The following is a 19,279-nucleotide window of genomic DNA, read 5'->3' on the forward strand; positions in this document are numbered from 1 at the left end:
CATGGGAAATACAACCAATATGCCAGCCCTAGTATTATAATGAATAAGAACGCCCAAATAGGTTACAATAATGTATTTGTATGTTAAGTAGAGTTGGGTATCGATAGCTATCAACGTGCCTGCTATGCGATAGCATATAAAGTAACATCTGCAGAACAAATGAAGGAAAAGACTAGCGTCAAGGAAAATCTAGCGAGTGCTACATTTGGGGGTTCGTTCCGGTCTAAAGCCTTACATCTGAGGCCCGATCCGGTAAAATTATTTGGAAACATAAGCTATTGCGATCCGTGGTGAAATTCAAGACGTCAGTACGTTGTCAGAAGAGAGCGAGTACATGAGCATGAGCGAAGAAAAACTAGAGCAAGGAAGAACACGATCGCAAACGCAAAAAAAAGTTGGAAAGAGAATCAACGCAAAAGAATGAAGTGAAAAAAAAAGAAAAATAAAAGATCCAAAAAAATTATAACATGAAAATTCAAGCGGACGAAGCCACAGACAGAGAGCGGAATAAAACAACAATTTCAGCTGAACATTTCGAATGGTCCGGACAATGACGAGAGAATTCGTGAGAAGTGGTTTAATAATTTTAACAAAATGCAGAGGCGTATGGCTTGAGCGAACAACAGAAATACGTACAAGCACGTGGAAAAATAACAAAGCTGGCAAAACTGTTCCTAGACTCGGAAATTGTTAATACGTTTGAGCAGTTGAAAAACTTATTAACTAGAGAATTTAAGCAATGAGAAGTGCTAACTTACATGCCAAAGGAGGAGAGCGAAAGAAGAAGAAAGATGAGAGCTTTAACGAGTATATTTTGATTATGAAAAACATAGCACCACAGGGATCGATCGACGAAGAGTACCTTAGTGGATACAATGTGGACGGATTAGATGTACCAAATGAATTCAAATTTTACCTGTACAGCTGCAAAGAATTTCACGAGCTAAAAGAGAAATTCGAAATATACCAATGCAAGTGCAGGTCCAATCAAGCCAAGTCGTACAGTGGTGGCAAGAAAAACACATATAATGCCAGCCATCGAAACACTCGTTGCTTTAATTGCGGGTCAGTAGCACTTGAAAGATGCAAGTCGACCAAATGCTTTAATTGAAGCGTGGACATTGCATGAGAGTCACAAGTACAATCTGTGCAGGTAATCTCAAAACAAAAGATAAATGACGATAAAAATTGTCTGTGGACTCTGGAGCGGATGTGTCAATCGTTTGCAACTTAGTTTTTAAGAAACTGGCCGACGTGAAACTGGAAAAATGTTTCACTGTACTGCGAGGGATAGGAAATGTAAAAACAATGCCGCTGAGTACATTTACGGGAGCCTTGTGAATCGATGGAGCGGAGGTAGATCAAAAATTTGTTATTGTTCCGGAAAAGAAGATTGAAGATGACGCCCTGATTGGTTTTGACTTCGCATCCAAGTTTCGTGTCACAATGGACGAGGAGGGGTTCACTTTCACCAAGGTGTCGAGCCAAGTATATACAATATTGTCGAGACCGAAAATAACTTAAGCGTTTCTGAACAGTTCAAGTCGATAATTCAGCCGTTGGTCGACAATTACAAGCCAGCCTCCAATCGAGGGTCGTGTAGAAATGAGGATTGTACCGGACGAACAAGTACAACCATTTCGTCACCAACCAAGTCGGTATTCAGCTATGGAAGCAGCCATACTAAAAGAGTATGTTGACGATTGGCTTAAGAATGAAATAATTCGAAAGTCAACGTCAAATTTCGCAAGTCGAGTGGTCATAGTGAAGAAGAAAGACGGAACAAACTGAATTTGCATTGATTTCCGTCAGCTGAACTGGATGGTACTAAGAGATAGTTTCCCTGTACCCCTAATGGATGAAGTGCTAGAAGAGCTGCAATCTGCAAAAGTATTCACTGTCATAGATCTCGAGAACAGCTTCTTACATGTACCGATCGAAGAGTCTAGTCGTCGCTACACAGCTTTTTTCACCAAGGATGGTTTATTTGAGTTCTGCAAAGCACCGTTTGGATTTTGCAACTCACCTGGCGTGTTTAACCGTTTTGTCAATGCCATTTTTCAAAACTTGATATAAGAAGATTTCATGCAGATTTACGTCGACGATATAATCATATTTGCTCAAACAAACGAGGAATGCATAGTCAAGTTAAAGAAAGCCCTGGAGGAGGCAGCTAAATATGGATTGCGTAGTAAGTGGAACAATGTTCTTTCTTGGAAAACAGGATCAGTTTTTTGTGTCACACAGTGCAGGACTGCAAAATCTGGCCAGGAAAGGAAAAAACACAGGCTGTTCAGAAGTTTTCCCGACCCAAGAACTTTAAAGATGTCCAATCGTTCTTAGGATTGACAGGGCTGCTAACAAACTTGTTAAAGAAAGACACCGAGTTTAAATTTGAGGCCGAACAAATGACCGCAATGTACCAGCTAAAGGATATACTGTCGAATGAACCTGTCCTGCAGTTGTATAACAGGGAAGCACCAACCAAACTAAATACTGATGGTTTTATGAATGGGTTTGGCGGCATAATAATGCAGAGATTCGAAGGCGAACTTCATCCAGTTGCATATTGGAGCAAGAAAACTTCAGCAGCAGATTCAAAGCGCCACAGTTATATTCTAGAGGATAAAGAAGCGTATTTTTCTGTCAAGAAGTTCCAAATGAAACACATCGATAGTCTGAGTCCCTATCAGCTGGATGTTTTCGTAGTAGCGTCGGAGATCTCAGTTCAAATAAAGGCAGATCAGCAGTTATCGAAGTTCTTATGTCGCAACTCTACATGGACTTCCAGTTCAAAGGAGATTACTTTTCAAAGTAGTGGATGGTAACGAGGTCATAGTCGAGCCCTAAATCAATGGAGAACGAAATAATAAAGGAAGCACATGATATTAGCCATTTTGCCCTGCAGGAAACTATCCATTCCTTGTAGCAACATTTTTGGATTCCGCATATGGAGAAATAAGTAGATCAAATCATCAACAAGTGCGTGAAATGTATTCTTATGAACAAGAAGGTTGGAAAGAAAGAAGGTAAGCTGTTTTGTATTGACAAGGGAGATAAGCCACTGCATACTATTCATGTTGATCTTCTCGGACCAATGCAGTATCGGTTTATCTTTGCAGCCGTTGATGCATGAAGAAATTGAACGAATGGTCAGCTGTCATTGGCCACCCAGTTCGTCTCATAAGCGATATAGGAGTCGCGTTTACTTCATATATTACGTAATAGCATATTACGAGAAATGGAATGGAGCATATGTGGACTACAACAGACCGCTGAAGATCCATCCAAGTGGTACAAGTTTGAAGCGCATGTTCAAGGAGCTATAAATTCGCATGTCCACAGCTCCACAAAGAAGACAGTGTTTCAATTACTATTTGGAGTACAAATGCACAACAAAGTTAGCGGGAATGTTTTGTAGATCCTGGAGGAAGAAAAAGCCAGATGAGAATGGAGGCACGAAGACAAATTCAAGAAGTCGAAAAATCCTACTCGAGGAACTACGACAAGAACCGAGTCATGGAAAGGCTCTACAAAGAAAGTGACCTGGTTGCTATTAAGCAAACACAGTTTGTGGATGAGAAAAAATTGGGTAACCAAGCATTCGGTGAAGTACCAGCTCTTACTTCTACCAGCGTTGATAACAAGTAACTTTGGAAATACGTAGTGGAAAACGAAAACGTCGTCTGGGTCAGACTCAGAATATTATGATGGCCGAATGTAAAGTAGAGTTGGGTATCTATAGTTATCAACGTGTCTGCTATCCGATCATATATGAAGTAACATCTGCAGAACAAATGAAGAAGAAGGCTAGCGTCAAGGAAAATCTAGCGAGTGCAAGGCGTACGAAGAGCAGCAAATTGGGACTGTAAATATAGAGTCAAGTTGTGAAGTATTAAAAAGAAATCTATGATGAGATCACTGATGACTCTGTAGAAGTGAAATGTATCCCACTTAAAAGCAGGCTCCCATAAACCACCGAAGTGCGGGGCGTGCGGAGGAATAAACTTTCAATCGATCCCATCAGCTAAGCATTCGGAGGTTATCGATGACGTGTGCGGCTCGCTCAAAAGTAGCTCGCTCATTGCACTGACAAAGTTTCTATCATTGTCACTTCAAATGGTACGCGGACTGCCTCAAAAGCTAATAAATCTTCTCAGCACTGCGATGAAAGAATCCTAAGAAAGATCCTCGTCAACTTACAAATGAGCTGCCTTCATTGAAAAGCTAACGAAGACTGCGATTTAGCACCTATAAGGTGCCTTGTTTCTGGTCTCTGCTTTATAATTGAATGGACCGTAATAGTCCACTCCAGTATTATGAAATGCTGAAATGGACTAGGCTGCACTCGATTTGCTGGCAGGCTCCCAAGTCACAGGATTCATTGTAAAACATCGGACGCATTAGACTGGCAACGACCCCTACGGACCTGCATGCTAATATTTGTCATGATAATAAACATTGAGTGCCTTGGTGACTGGATGATCCTTTGAGAAAAGTATCGGATGCCTCGTATCGTAGTCCTAGTTTGCGTTTTGAGGCCTTCCACCAACTCGAAGTAGACCATCGGAACCGAGTATAGGCCTAAGCGAAGCTTACTTTTCTGTGGAAACGTATTGCCTAAGATCCATCAAACACGGCACGAAGCTTTGTGCTCTTGCTCTCCTTCTTATGTACTCAAATTTGATGCAAACATAATTGTGTTACCGCTGGTTCTTTTGTTACAATAGACATGTGGCCCAGATTAATATACTCCCATAAAAATGCTAAATACTGATCTTTTAGGATTTTTTCTGGGTTTTTGTCGAGCTTAGCTTCCAATAGGAATCCCCTCGAGATTGGAATCCTGGTATAAAATATACCAATGCAAGTGCATGTCCAATCAAGCCAAGTCGTACAGTGGTGGCAAGAAAAACACATATAATGCCAGCCATCGAAACACTCGTTGCTTTAATTGCGGGTCAGCTAAGCACTTGAGAAAGGATTGCAAGTCGGACCCAAAATGCTTTAAATTTGAAGGCGTGGGACATATTGCATGAGAGTGTCCACAAGTATCCAGATCTGTGCAGGTGGTTCAATCTTCAAAACGACACAAAGCGATAAACATGAACGGAGTTGACATAAATTGTCTGGTGGACTCTGGAGCGGATGTGTCAATCGTTTGCAACTTAGTTTTTAAGAAACTGGCCGACGTGAAACTGGAAAAATGTTTCACTGTACTGCGAGGGATAGGAAATGTAAAAACAATGCCGCTGAGTACATTTACGGGAGCCTTGTGAATCGATGGAGCGGAGGTAGATCAAAAATTTGTTATTGTTCCGGAAAAGAAGATTGAAGATGACGCCCTGATTGGTTTTGACTTCGCATCCAAGTTTCGTGTCACAATGGACGAGGAGGGGTTCACTTTCACCAAGGTGTCAGCGCTACCAGACAGCGCTGGACATAATGAGCCAAGTATATACAATATTGTCGAGACCGAAAATAACTTAAGCGTTTCTGAACAGTTCAAGTCGATAATTCAGCCGTTGGTCGACAATTACAAGCCAGCCTCCAATCGAGGGTCGTGTAGAAATGAGGATTGTACCGGACGAACAAGTACAACCATTTCGTCACCAACCAAGTCGGTATTCAGCTATGGAAGCAGCCATACTAAAAGAGTATGTTGACGATTGGCTTAAGAATGAAATAATTCGAAAGTCAACGTCAAATTTCGCAAGTCGAGTGGTCATAGTGAAGAAGAAAGACGGAACAAACTGAATTTGCATTGATTTCCGTCAGCTGAACTGGATGGTACTAAGAGATAGTTTCCCTGTACCCCTAATGGATCAAGTGCTAGAAGAGCTGCAATCTGCAAAAGTATTCACTGTCATAGATCTCGAGAACAGCTTCTTACATGTACCGATCGAAGAGTCTAGTCGTCGCTACACAGCTTTTTTCACCAAGGATGGTTTATTTGAGTTCTGCAAAGCACCGTTTGGATTTTGCAACTCACCTGGCGTGTTTAACCGTTTTGTCAATGCCATTTTTCAAAACTTGATATAAGAAGATTTCATGCAGATTTACGTCGACGATATAATCATATTTGCTCAAACAAACGAGGAATGCATAGTCAAGTTAAAGAAAGCCCTGGAGGAGGCAGCTAAATATGGATTGCGTAGTAAGTGGAACAAATGTTCTTTCTTGGAAAACAGGATCAGTTTTTTGTGTCACACAGTGCAGGACTGCAAAATCTGGCCAGGAAAGGAAAAAACACAGGCTGTTCAGAAGTTTTCCCGACCCAAGAACTTTAAAGATGTCCAATCGTTCTTAGGATTGACAGGGCTGCTAACAAACTTGTTAAAGAAAGACACCGAGTTTAAATTTGAGGCCGAACAAATGACCGCAATGTACCAGCTAAAGGATATACTGTCGAATGAACCTGTCCTGCAGTTGTATAACAGGGAAGCACCAACCAAACTAAATACTGATGGTTTTATGAATGGGTTTGGCGGCATAATAATGCAGAGATTCGAAGGCGAACTTCATCCAGTTGCATATTGGAGCAAGAAAACTTCAGCAGCAGATTCAAAGCGCCACAGTTATATTCTAGAGGATAAAGAAGCGTATTTTTCTGTCAAGAAGTTCCAAATGAAACACATCGATAGTCTGAGTCCCTATCAGCTGGATGTTTTCGTAGTAGCGTCGGAGATCTCAGTTCAAATAAAGGCAGATCAGCAGTTATCGAAGTTCTTATGTCGCAACTCTACATGGACTTCCAGTTCAAAGGAGAATTACTTTTCAAAGTAGTGGATGGTAACGAGGTCATAGTCGAGCCCTAAATCAATGGAGAACGAAATAATAAAGGAAGCACATGATATTAGCCATTTTGCCCTGCAGGAAACTATCCATTCCTTGTAGCAACATTTTTGGATTCCGCATATGGAGAAATAAGTAGATCAAATCATCAACAAGTGCGTGAAATGTATTCTTATGAACAAGAAGGTTGGAAAGAAAGAAGGTAAGCTGTTTTGTATTGACAAGGGAGATAAGCCACTGCATACTATTCATGTTGATCTTCTCGGACCAATGCAGTATCGGTTTATCTTTGCAGCCGTTGATGCATTCACCAAGTTTGTGTGGGTTTTCCCAACCAAAAGCACTGGAAGCGACGAGGTCATGAAGAAATTGAACGAATGGTCAGCTGTCATTGGCCACCCAGTTCGTCTCATAAGCGATATAGGAGTCGCGTTTACTTCATATATTACGTAATAGCATATTACGAGAAATGGAATGGAGCATATGTGGACTACAACAGACCGCTGAAGATCCATCCAAGTGGTACAAGTTTGAAGCGCATGTTCAAGGAGCTATAAATTCGCATGTCTACAGCTCCACAAAGAAGACAGTGTTTCAATTACTATTTGGAGTACAAATGCACAACAAAGTTAGCGGGAATGTTTTGTAGATCCTGGAGGAAGAAAAAGCCAGATGAGAATGGAGGCACGAAGACAAATTCAAGAAGTCGATAAATCCTACTCGAGGAACTACGACAAGAACCGAGTCATGGAAAGGCTCTACAAAGAAAGTGACCTGGTTGCTATTAAGCAAACACAGTTTGTGGATGAGAAAAAATTGGGTAACCAAGCATTCGGTGAAGTACCAGCTCTTACTTCTACCAGCGTTGATAACAAGTAACTTTGGAAATACGTAGTGGAAAACGAAAACGTCGTCTGGGTCAGACTCAGAATATTAGGATGGCCGAATGTAAAGTAGAGTTGGATATCTATAGTTATCAACGTGTCTGCTATCCGATCATATATGAAGTAACATCTGCAGAACAAATGAAGAAGAAGGCTAGCGTCAAGGAAAATCTAGGGAGTGCAAGGCGTACGAAGAGCAGCAAATTGGGACTGTAAATATAGAGTCAAGTTGTGAAGTATTAAAAAGAAATCTATGATGAGATCACTGATGACTCTGTAGAAGTGAAATGTATCCCACTTAAAAGCAGGCTCCCATAAACCACCGAAGTGCGGGGCGTGCGGAGGAATAAACTTTCAATCGATCCCATCAGCTAAGCATTCGGAGGTTATCGATGACGTGTGCGGCTCGCTCAAAAGTAGCTCGCTCATTGCACTGACAAAGTTTCTATCATTGTCACTTCAAATGGTACGCGGACTGCCTCAAAAGCTAATAAATCTTCTCAGCACTGCGATGAAAGAATCCTAAGAAAGATCCTCGTCAACTTACAAATGAGCTGCCTTCATTGAAAAGCTAACGAAGACTGCGATTTAGCACCTATAAGGTGCCTTGTTTCTGGTCTCTGCTTTATAATTGAATGGACCGTAATAGTCCACTCCAGTATTATGAAATGCTGAAATGGACTAGGCTGCACTCGATTTGCACATCGGACGCATTAGACTGGCAACGACCCCTACGGACCTGCATGCTAATATTTGTCATGATAATAAACATTGAGTGCCTTGGTGACTGGATGATCCTTTGAGAAAAGTATCGGATGCCTCGTATCGTAGTCCTAGTTTGCGTTTTGAAGCCTTCCACCAACTCGAAGTAGACCATCGGAACCGAGTATAGGCCTAAGCGAAACTTACTTTTCTGTGGAAACGTATTGCCTAAGATCCATCAAACACGGCACGAAGCTTTGTGCTCTTGCTCTCCTTCTTATGTACTCATATTTGATGCAAACATAATTGTGTTACCGCTGGTTTTTTGGTTACAATAGACATGTGGCCCAGATTAATATACTCAAATAAAATTGCTAAATACCGATCTTTTATGTTTTTTCTGGGTTTTTGTCGAGCTTAGCTTCCAATAGGAATCCCCTCGAGATTGGAATCCTGTATAAGACAAGAGGCGAACAGAGTATTGACCATTCCTAAGTCAAGTGCTATTTTCATTGAATATTTGCTCGCATAGCAAGCCTTCTGGCAACAAAGATGGCTTAAAATTCCCAAAATCGCTTCACTATTGCGGTAAGTGTGTCATCATCAGAATGATCAGCAGGGTCCTTAATGATGGCTGCAAAAACCGATTTATGATTTGGCATAGTCGACATCCCTCCACTTACTATCGAGCCAAGATGGTTTCGTTGTGATTGATTGAAATAAGGATCAGCGATATGTTTTGTGGTATCCTCCATGATGTTGCATTTATATTAAAATGGGGCTGATAATCCGTGATACTGTAAGTTACAACAGCTGCGAATGCAGCACGATAGCTTGCATCTCGCGATGGCGCAAGAAATCATGGCAGAATCTCCGATCCCAGAATTCAAGGTTTGGGATCCTCTATGATTTAAATTCACTTGACTTGCGTTACGTTGACTAGATTATAGCAGTTGGAAGCAACACGTAATCGATCGGTATAATATTTGAGGTTTTTGGTGGACGTCTCGATAACTTATGATCAAGTTTGGGTCACACGGCTTATTTGCTTGATTAGCTTGTTAGTTTGTACCATTGAATAGGACAGTCAAAACATTGCAATTTAGTGAAGGGACAAATGCGAACATATGAAGTATATAAATTCTTGATCGGTATCAACAGCCGAGACTTTGTTTTATAACCACTTGAATACAAGTCGGAACACCTGGAATGGACCACAATAGCATATACTGCCATATAAGGAGTAGAATCCTTCGTTGTTTGTTTTTTTTTAAATAAAATAAAAATAATAGACTACTGTAAAAATATACTATTAGTGCCAGCTGTGGCTGAAGCTCGGGTTTTTCTTGCCGAACAATGATTTTTTTTCGCACACGAAAGTACAATATCCATCCTCTTACCTTGAAAAAAATTGTCAAACGCATTTTCGAATAAAGAATACATTCTACCTTAACAGGAACTTCTTCCAAATCAACGATAAAACGTTCTTAGTCTTAACTGAAGCCAGCTCTACGGACATCTTATAATGAACGCCTTTTCAATAAACGCCCACAAACAAACATTAACTGAAGACTAGCAACCAAACAATAAAAATCAAAACCGAATATTAAAAAGCAATTTATAATTGTCTGTACATCAGGTTTCCAGTTATATCGGCGGTTGTACGGCAAGAAATTATTCAGGTGTAAGGAGCCGAACCAGTCTACATGAAGGAGAGTGGAAGAAGTCAAGAGCAGCTAGGTTAATCGGGAAATAATGGACCTTGGACCCCAGCAAAGCGGAGAGACCGTTAGTTATCGGTACTGCGCTGGTCCATGGTCAAGCCATGGTGACAGCCACGGGTGAAAATGTCGTACGCTAAATGCGCAAGCTTTGGAATTCCAGAAAGAGGACGCACGAGGGAGCAGTGTGCAAAAAGGGAAATAACGGGATCGAAACTACCTGTGCGCATGTGCAGCTCAGCACCATTCAGTGAAATCGATCAAACTGATGAACTCGATCAAACCGACACGGTCCAGATTGCCGAAAACGACGCGGAAACAACCACTCTGAGCTAGTTGCTGCTAGTGCCGGCACCCGGATTTCCTGATGGAGTTGGCAAACATTTTTAAGGAGTTGGAGCCACATAGGGAGCGTTTCGAGAAAGAGAAAACCTATATGGCCGCTACCAATAAGGTGCCTGAGGGGAAGAAGACGCTGTAAGCAGGAGGTGCCAGGAAAACACTGAGGAGCTGAGAAGGCACAGCAGGGGTTTCGTCGAATGTCAAAGAAATGTGCTCATAGACTGAAACAAAATTATGACCACGGAGAACACCAGAGCCAATGCTAGCTATGTTATCGAAAAGGTCGAACCCCGAGAAACGACGCTGAGAATCCAACTGCTAGTCCTTTCCAACATCATGGACGACGTAGTACAGGGGTGGAACTTTTTACCCAAAGTTAGGAGCGAGGATGAAGTGCGCAGGGATAATAATGTGACAAAAAAGACGAAGCTGGTCGCGTGAAATGTGATGTCGTTTGGATTGCACTCGGCGTCGGAAAATTATTCCAGACAAAAACGGCGTTATCCAGTCCACGATGGCATTATATTGATTGTACTGACGCTGCAAGATTACATACACAATTTGGGGCAGCGCGGCCAAATGTTCAGGGAGGCCCGCGGTGGCAATCGAAACATGGACGTGGCCCGAGGCGATGGAGGACATCCTCCTCCCGTGTTTGGGAGGAGGTAGGGGCCATCAGTTGGAGGACGTTGCCCCAGAACTCGCACGATCCGCGACTGCGCGTGAAACGGAACGTGATGCAGACGCCGGGCGAAGAAGAGGCGCTGAAAGACGAGGGTGCGATAAGCGGAGTTGACCGTGTTTCCACCCCGGAAAAGCTTTCGCCATTACTTCGAGGTAGTGCCAGTTAAGCGCTATGCGCTCTCATCTTTTTCTTCTGTCCAGATTACCCAGTTGTTTCGTCCAAATCAGGCTTTTTAACTCTGAGAATGGTCTCTACAAATCCTTCGATATGTTTCTAGGCTGATTCATTCTATCATTTCATGTCTATCATTTTTGGAACAATATTTTCTGGGGTTATTGCTCCAACAAGTTTCTCTAGGCATTTACGCGCCGATCCGAACTTTTCGCACTGGAAAATGGTGTACTCAACATTATCCATCTCGGCATCTCCATATACGCATCAGGCGTCTTTTTCCTATGGAATGTAGGAACGCACCAAAGTAACCGTGTCCTGTTAGCAATGTGGGTAATGTAGTAGGGTAATGTAGTAGTTCACTTCTCCGTGCTTCCTTGCAGTCCATGCTACCAGGTTTGGTATCAGTCTAACTGCCCATCTTCCATCTGTTTCATCTCTCGTCGCTCTTAACGCTCTCGTCGTCTCTCCTGCCTGTCTCATCTCACAGATCCGTTTTCTCGATTTGGCTACTAGATCGATTGGTATCGCGCCTGCGATTACTGATGCAGCAGGGCCGGATACCTTTAGGGGTTGCACTTGACTCCCATTGGTTATCGAGTATGAACTTCATACATACATATTGCTGTTTTTGCTAGTGTCAGCACTTTTCTGTCACGAGCGATCGGCCTGCCGGCCGCTGCATATTAGTATTACACGAAATATTGTAACATTGAGTGGAACTTTTTCTGCCCGATGAGAAGAATGGCTCGTAAAGTCATAAACCAATTAGGCAGGAAAATGTAACGATAAAAAAAAAATATTTATATAAATTAATGCAAAAACAGAGACCTACTACAATTGCAAAAAAAAATTTTCTTATATAGAATTCAGAAAATATATGTAAATTACCAAAGAAAAGCATTCAAATTAAAAACTAACAAACAAAACTAAAGAATTCAAAAAACAAATTATTGTAAAATAAACCAAAAACCCAAAAAAAAAAATTGTATTGTAATTAAATATATACAAAAATGGTTTGGTTTGGATCTGACGGTAGTCAGACAAAAGATAATACGGCCAATGTGGTCAATAATGTAAAAATAGTCGACCATACAGAAGACATTCAGTCACTGTGGTTACTTCTTTTAATTTTAACAATTGTTACAGTCGCTCAGTTTATATTAACTGCTTAACGTAGCATAATAAAATACTACTTCTACTTCTTTATCTTCAAAAAACTAAAATCTAGTCTCACTACCTGTTATCAAAATGTAAGAGGCTTGTGTAGTAAGCTAACTAATTTGTATTCAAATAGCCTTTCCTTTGCATCCCATATTATTGTGTTTACAAAGACTTGGCTAAAACCGGAGATACTTAACTCAGAAGTTTTCCCAGGTATGTACACAGTATACAGGCATGATCGTCCCTCCAGGCGGGGAGGTTTAGTCCTATTTGCTATTAGGTTTACCCTCACGTCAGAGGAGGTACTTTTTGACGAGTTCCGTAACTTAGAATTCTTATGCGTATAGCTGTCATTTTCTGATAGCTATGTTTATATTACGTGCTCGTACATTCCGCCGTCTTCTGAATTTCCTGAATATATTAACCATTTGTCCGCTATCCAATCCGTTTCAAATAGACTGTCCGATAGGGACAACATAAGAACAAATAGTTGCTAGGTGACTTTAATATACCAGGCACTAAGTGGTCCACAGAAGAACAGTCGAATATTCTCCTGCCTATAGAACAGCATGACTTTATGGACGGCTTGCTCGGCATATCGTTGTCGCAAGTTAATTATATTCGAAATTCTCTTGGTCGATTATTGGATCGATGTTTTGTTACAAGTGCTGAAAGTGTGTTTCTGACAAGAGTAGCACCTCTTAGTCAACCAGGGGATCCATACCATCTAACTTTCGAGGTGACAATCGACACAGGTACCGTAATAAAAGAGAGGCCAGATAAGTCAACCAAACGAATTCATTGTTTTCGTAAGGCAAACTTTCGGAGGCTAAATCTTTTTATATCTGGCTTTATTTGGTCCGATATTTATTCTTGCAACATAATGGCCGATGCCATAAATATTTTTTATACTGCAATTAAAACATTTTTCAACTCTTGTGTTCCGATGTACTATCCGTCTATCTCTAACAAACCTCCTTGGTTTAATAAAGAGTTGACACATCTATGAAATGTTAAGTCCAGACTTTATATAAAATTTAAAAATACCGGTTCTCAATCTATATTTTCTAAATATGTAAGTGCTCGGTTAAATTTAACCGTGCTTAATGCTCAGTGTTATAAGAAAGTTCCAGTTTGCACAGGATCCCAAACAGTTTTATAATTTCGTTAACACTAAGCGCAAAACAATCAGTTACCCTTCCTCGCTATTTTTTGAAAATACTACGGTAACATCGGCTCAGTCAATAGCCGATCTATTTGCCAAGTTTTTTCAAACCACGTTATTGTACGTTACCTCATTCCGAACGGCCTTACTCTTACGCGGTGTCAAAGTCGAATTTAATATTCTGTCCCACTTTAAACGAAAGCTCACTGCTATATGATCTTCAGCGAGTTAAGCCTGTCTATTCGCCAGGTCCCGACGGAATTCCTGGTTGTGTGCTTTGATTCGGTGTGGAAGCCTTGTGCAAACCTCTACTAAAACTGTTTAACTTATCTCTGGCATCTACACAGTTCCCCCATATATGGAAGGAGTCCTTTGTGATCCCTCTCCATAAAAAATATAGCAAATCGGATGCAAGCAATTACAGAGGAATCTCCAAATTGTCTGCTATCCCTAAGGTTTTTGAAAACGTTATCACTCCTCATTTGCAGCACCTTTGTAGGTCAATTATATCACCATGTCAACATAGGTTTATGAAACGCAGATCAAAAAAACGCTGATGATGTAAAATTATGCTTGCAATATAAGGACATTTCTCGCCATTTGGACTTACAATCTGATCTAGATTGCTTTCAAACCTGGTGCCGTGATAACGTATTAAACTTAAATGGCTCTAAGTGTAAAGTTATGACCTTTTGTCGTGCCAACTCAATGCACGCGACTTACACTTTAAGTGGGTGCTCTTTGGACAGAATAACACATGTTGATGTGCTCTTCTGGACCCTAATCTTAAATGTGCAGACCATTTTTCGTCTATTTTCAATAAGGCCAGGGGTGTGCTTGGTTTTATAAAACGGTGGTCAAAGCAATTTGATGATCCTTACATGACCAATACCTTATTTATTTCTTTAGTCCGTCCGATCCGCGAGTATGGATCACCTGTTTGGAGTCCACAATATGAAGTTTACTCGGACCGCATTGAATCGGTTCAAAAGAACTTCTTACTTTTTGCCTTACGGCGCCTTAATTGGGATGCAAGCCTTAGATTATCTCCTTATTCAAGTAGATTAATGTTAATTAACGTACCCTCCTTAGCTAACCGTAGAACGATGCTTGGAACAGTCTTTATTTTTAACCTTATTCGTAGTAAAGTTGATAGTCCCGACTTGGTTAGTCAGCTAATCTTCACTGTTCCAAGCAGATTTACTAGAAATTACGTACCTCTAATTTAAAATCAATCTAGATCTAACTATGAGTTTCATGATCCCTACAGGGTATTATGTTCTGACTATAATAGATTGTATCCTATTATCTCTAATTCTGACTCTCTGCCGCTCTTAAAGCGATCAATACTAACGTATTTAACAAATTCTTAGATCTTACTACTAGTATACATATATTTCCTCGTCCTTTACTGTATTCTATATCGTGTCTATCTTCCCGCGATTCGAGCCGTACGATATGCCGTGTGCGATATGCCCCTCGGTCGGTTGGGCGGGAGGTGTGGCCGTGGGACTCGCTCGTTAAATTGTAAAAAATAAAAAATAAAGAAGCGTTATATAAGCAGAGCGAATAATTTGGATAAGATTTAATAAGAAACACAATATAAAAAAATGAATAAATAAAGAAATTCAAATAAAGATATATATATGAACAAATGCACATATAAAGAGAAAAAAAAATTTAAACAAACAAAAGAAACAAACAAAATGTATTTTGAATTAAAATCATAAAAAAAAAAATTTAATTAACAGCAAATGAGAATGGAAAATGTCATTGAAGAGACTTTAATGAGGGAACCCTTGTTCATTCTAAGATCTATACAGATCTTAAGTAAAATTCACACGTTTATAAGCGTATATGATTTTGAAGAGCAATAGAAAAGGCAAAGGTATTATCAATCTTACCATATGTGAAAGTAACACAGGTAGAAGATAATATAACTGTTCCTCTAAACTGTTCCCAACCTTAGCAGACCTCAACGGCCTCCAACCACTTCTCATACATAGCAGACCTCAACGGCCTCTAAACTCTTCTCATACATAGCAGACCTCAACGGCCTCTAAACTCTTCTCATACATAGCAGACCTCAACGGCCTCTAAACTCTTCTCATACATAGCAGACCTCAACGGCCTCTAAACTCTTCTCATACATAGCAGACCTCAACTGCATCTAAGCTCTTCTCATACATAGCAGACCTCAACGGCCTCTGAACTGTTCTTAAAACTGTTCTCACCGTTGGCAGACCTAACCGACTATAACAGACCTTCCAACTATCTCTCCTTCACAGGCAGTGGGGAAACTAACGGCGACGTGACTCGACGACAGAGTAGACGGCCATCTTGGGAGTCCGGCACCCACCCGTATTTATCGCAGAGCGGTACAAGCCCTTCCGGGACGAGACCAGACGCGCCCGAGCCAACCAGCCGCCGATCTCGCCACGAGGACTGCAGCCTATCTGAAGCGACTGGGAACACTCTGTTTTATTTACAAATAAAGACCCAATTATTGTATCATTCTCTCGTCTTCCTCTCTGGGACCCGGGTCGGATTCTCTTCCAGCAACCCCACCTGAATCAAATAAATATCTGAGACGAGTCCTAGCCATCCTTGAGCCATCCGAGCACTGACAGATAGTCACAGATTCCAGCGGTAATAACATTACCCGAATTACTCATACTCATTCATATTCAAATACTTCAAGTATACCAGAAATAGCCAAAATGACAGTTTGAGGGCAAAAGTTAAACCTAAACAGATTTCGCACGGCTCTCTGGCTAACAGATCTGATGAAAGGAGCTCAGGAGATGCTAGCGGTAGAGGTAATCAAGACAAAGATACTTGGTCCATTATCATACAAAGTTGAAAATGAAAGGTCCATTATCGGTATAATAAATGTATTAAAGGCATCGGTTAAAGGCGAATCGCCTGATGTCATTAAAGCGAAACTGCTTAATACACAACAGCGCGGCAAGACTGCACCGCAATATACCACGGAAATAGAAAATTTACGTAGGTCGCTTGAGGCAGCCTAAATGGTTTAGATGGTTTAGATTCAAACAATGCAGACAAATTCGCTACAAAGGAAGCCATCTTTGCAATGACTAAGAATTGTGAGCACGATAAGCTCAAAACCATATTGGAAGCTGGAAATTTCAACATAATGAATAGCGTGATTGAAAAGTACATACACTGCTGTACAGAAATTACCGGCAATTCAAAGAGTGTATTATTATATAATAATAGAAGACACTATCGTGGAAATAATTACCGAGGAAATTACCAAAACAGAAGTAATGGCCGAGGAAATTATAATTCCTATAATAACAATTATAGAGGCCGAGGTGGTTACCATGGTGGAAACAGAGGAAGAGGCGGTAACCCAAACTATAATAGCGGTAGAGGCTAGGCTCAGGTTAGGAGAGGCTCAAGAGGTAACCAAAACCATAACAACAACACAAATTATAACAGTGTTCGAAACATTCAATCGGAAAACGAACATGCCCCTTGAGCTACAATCAGCAGTAAAACTTTACAAAATCAATCTCAATTTAAGCATTTTTATACAATTAAAGAATATAGGTACCAATTCATGGGTAACTCTTTTAATAGATACAGGTGCAGAAATTTCCCTGTTTAAATGCAGAAATAATAATCTAAACGATTTAAATCCAAAAAAGACAACAAATATATCAGGAATAGGGCAAGGGACAATTCAGTCTCTAGGCACACTACATTTAGAAATGTGTATTGCTAATGCCGCAATACCACATGAATCGTACCTGACAATTTTCCTATACCAGGGGATGGTATAATTGGCTTGGATTTCATTAAGAAATACAATTGTATTTTAGAATTCCACGACCAAGAAGATTGGTTTACTTTGAGGCCCAAAAAGTGCATGAACATAAACATTCCTTTTATACATTCACTAGATAACGAAATAATTTTGCCAGCTAGATCAGAAGTGATTCGAAAGATTCAGCTAACATCTACTGACACGCAAGTCCTCATCCCCAACCAGGAATTGCAACCTGGCATAATAATTGCAAGTGCACTCGTAAGCACTCAGAACGTCTTGATTCGAATTATAAACACAACAGAAAAAGACGCTATAGTTAGCAGCACAAATATAAAAAGCGAATCATTAGATGATTATGTTGTTTACAATACAAATATAGAAAATAGTGCACAAAGAACTTCAGAAGTATTAAAACTTCTTAAATATCCATCGTTATTTAAAAGAGATTTAACAAAATTATGCACCGAATATAGCGATATTTTTGGTCTCGAAACAGAAACCATATCAGCTAATAATTTTTATAAGCAAAAATTGAGATTAAATGATAAAACTCCAGTCTACATTAAAAACTATAGAATGCCAGAAAGTCAAATGCCAGAAATTCAAAGGCAAGTTGACAAATTAATAGGAGATGGCATTGTCGAGCCATCTATTTCAGAATATAATAGCCCACTTCTCACTTCTCCCAAGAAATCATTGCCTAACTCGGCGGAAAAGAGATGGCGATTAGTAGTCGATTATCGTCAAATCAACAAGAAACTGCTAGCAGATAAATTTCCACTTCCAAGAATAGAAGATATTCTTGATCAATTAGGTCGAGCAAAATATTTCTCGTGCCTAGACCTGATGTCAGGATTTCATCAAATAGAATTATACGAAAGGTCAAAAAATATAACATCATTCTCAACTTCAACAGGAGCATACCGCTACACGCGATTACCATTTGGTTTAAAAATAGCCCCAAATTCTTTCCAAAGAATGATGATTCTTGCATTTTCAGGCTAAAGGCCTTCGCAAGCATTTCTGTATATGGATGATTTAGTAGGCTGTTCTGAAAAGCACATGCTTAAAAATTTAACCGACGTTTTCAAATTATGTAGGCAACATAATTTAAAGCTACATCCAGAAAAATTCACTTTCTTTATGAAAGAGCTTACTTATTTAGGTCACAAGTGTACTGACAAAGGTATATTGCCAGATGACTCTAAATATAAGATAATATAAAATTACCCCCATCCAGTAAATGCAGACGAAGCTAGACGATTCGTCGCATTTTGCTATTATTACAGAAGATTTATTAAGAACTTCTCTGAGAAATCACGCCACTTAACGAGGCTTTGTAAAAAGAATGTTCCATTTGAATGGACAAGCGAATGCAATGAAGCATTCGAATATCTCAAAAGGGAATTAATGAAACCAACACTTCTGCAGTACCCAGATTTTAGCAAACAATTTTGCATAACCACAGATGCTAGTAAATAGGCATGTGGAGCGGTATTATCTCAAGACCACAACGGTCAACAACTACCAGTGGCATACGCTTCAAGAAGCTTCACAAAAAGCGAAAGTAATAAGTCCACTACAGAACAGGAGTTATCAGCTATTCACTGGGCAATAAATCACTTCAGACCATACGTATATGGTAGGCATTTCTTAGTACAAAGTGACCATAGGCCACTATCATATCTTTTTTCGATGAGAAACCCCAGTTAAAAATTAACAAGAATAAGACTAGACTTGGAGAAGTTTGAATTCACAGTAGAATACCTTAAGGGAAAGGATAATCACGTTGCAGATGCTTTGTCCCGAATAACCATCGGAGAACTTAAAGCAATGCTTAGACAAGTACAA

This window comes from Drosophila teissieri, chromosome 2L (genome assembly GCF_016746235.2).
Source record: "Drosophila teissieri strain GT53w chromosome 2L, Prin_Dtei_1.1, whole genome shotgun sequence".
In the NCBI taxonomy this organism is placed as follows: Eukaryota; Metazoa; Arthropoda; class Insecta; order Diptera; family Drosophilidae; genus Drosophila; species Drosophila teissieri.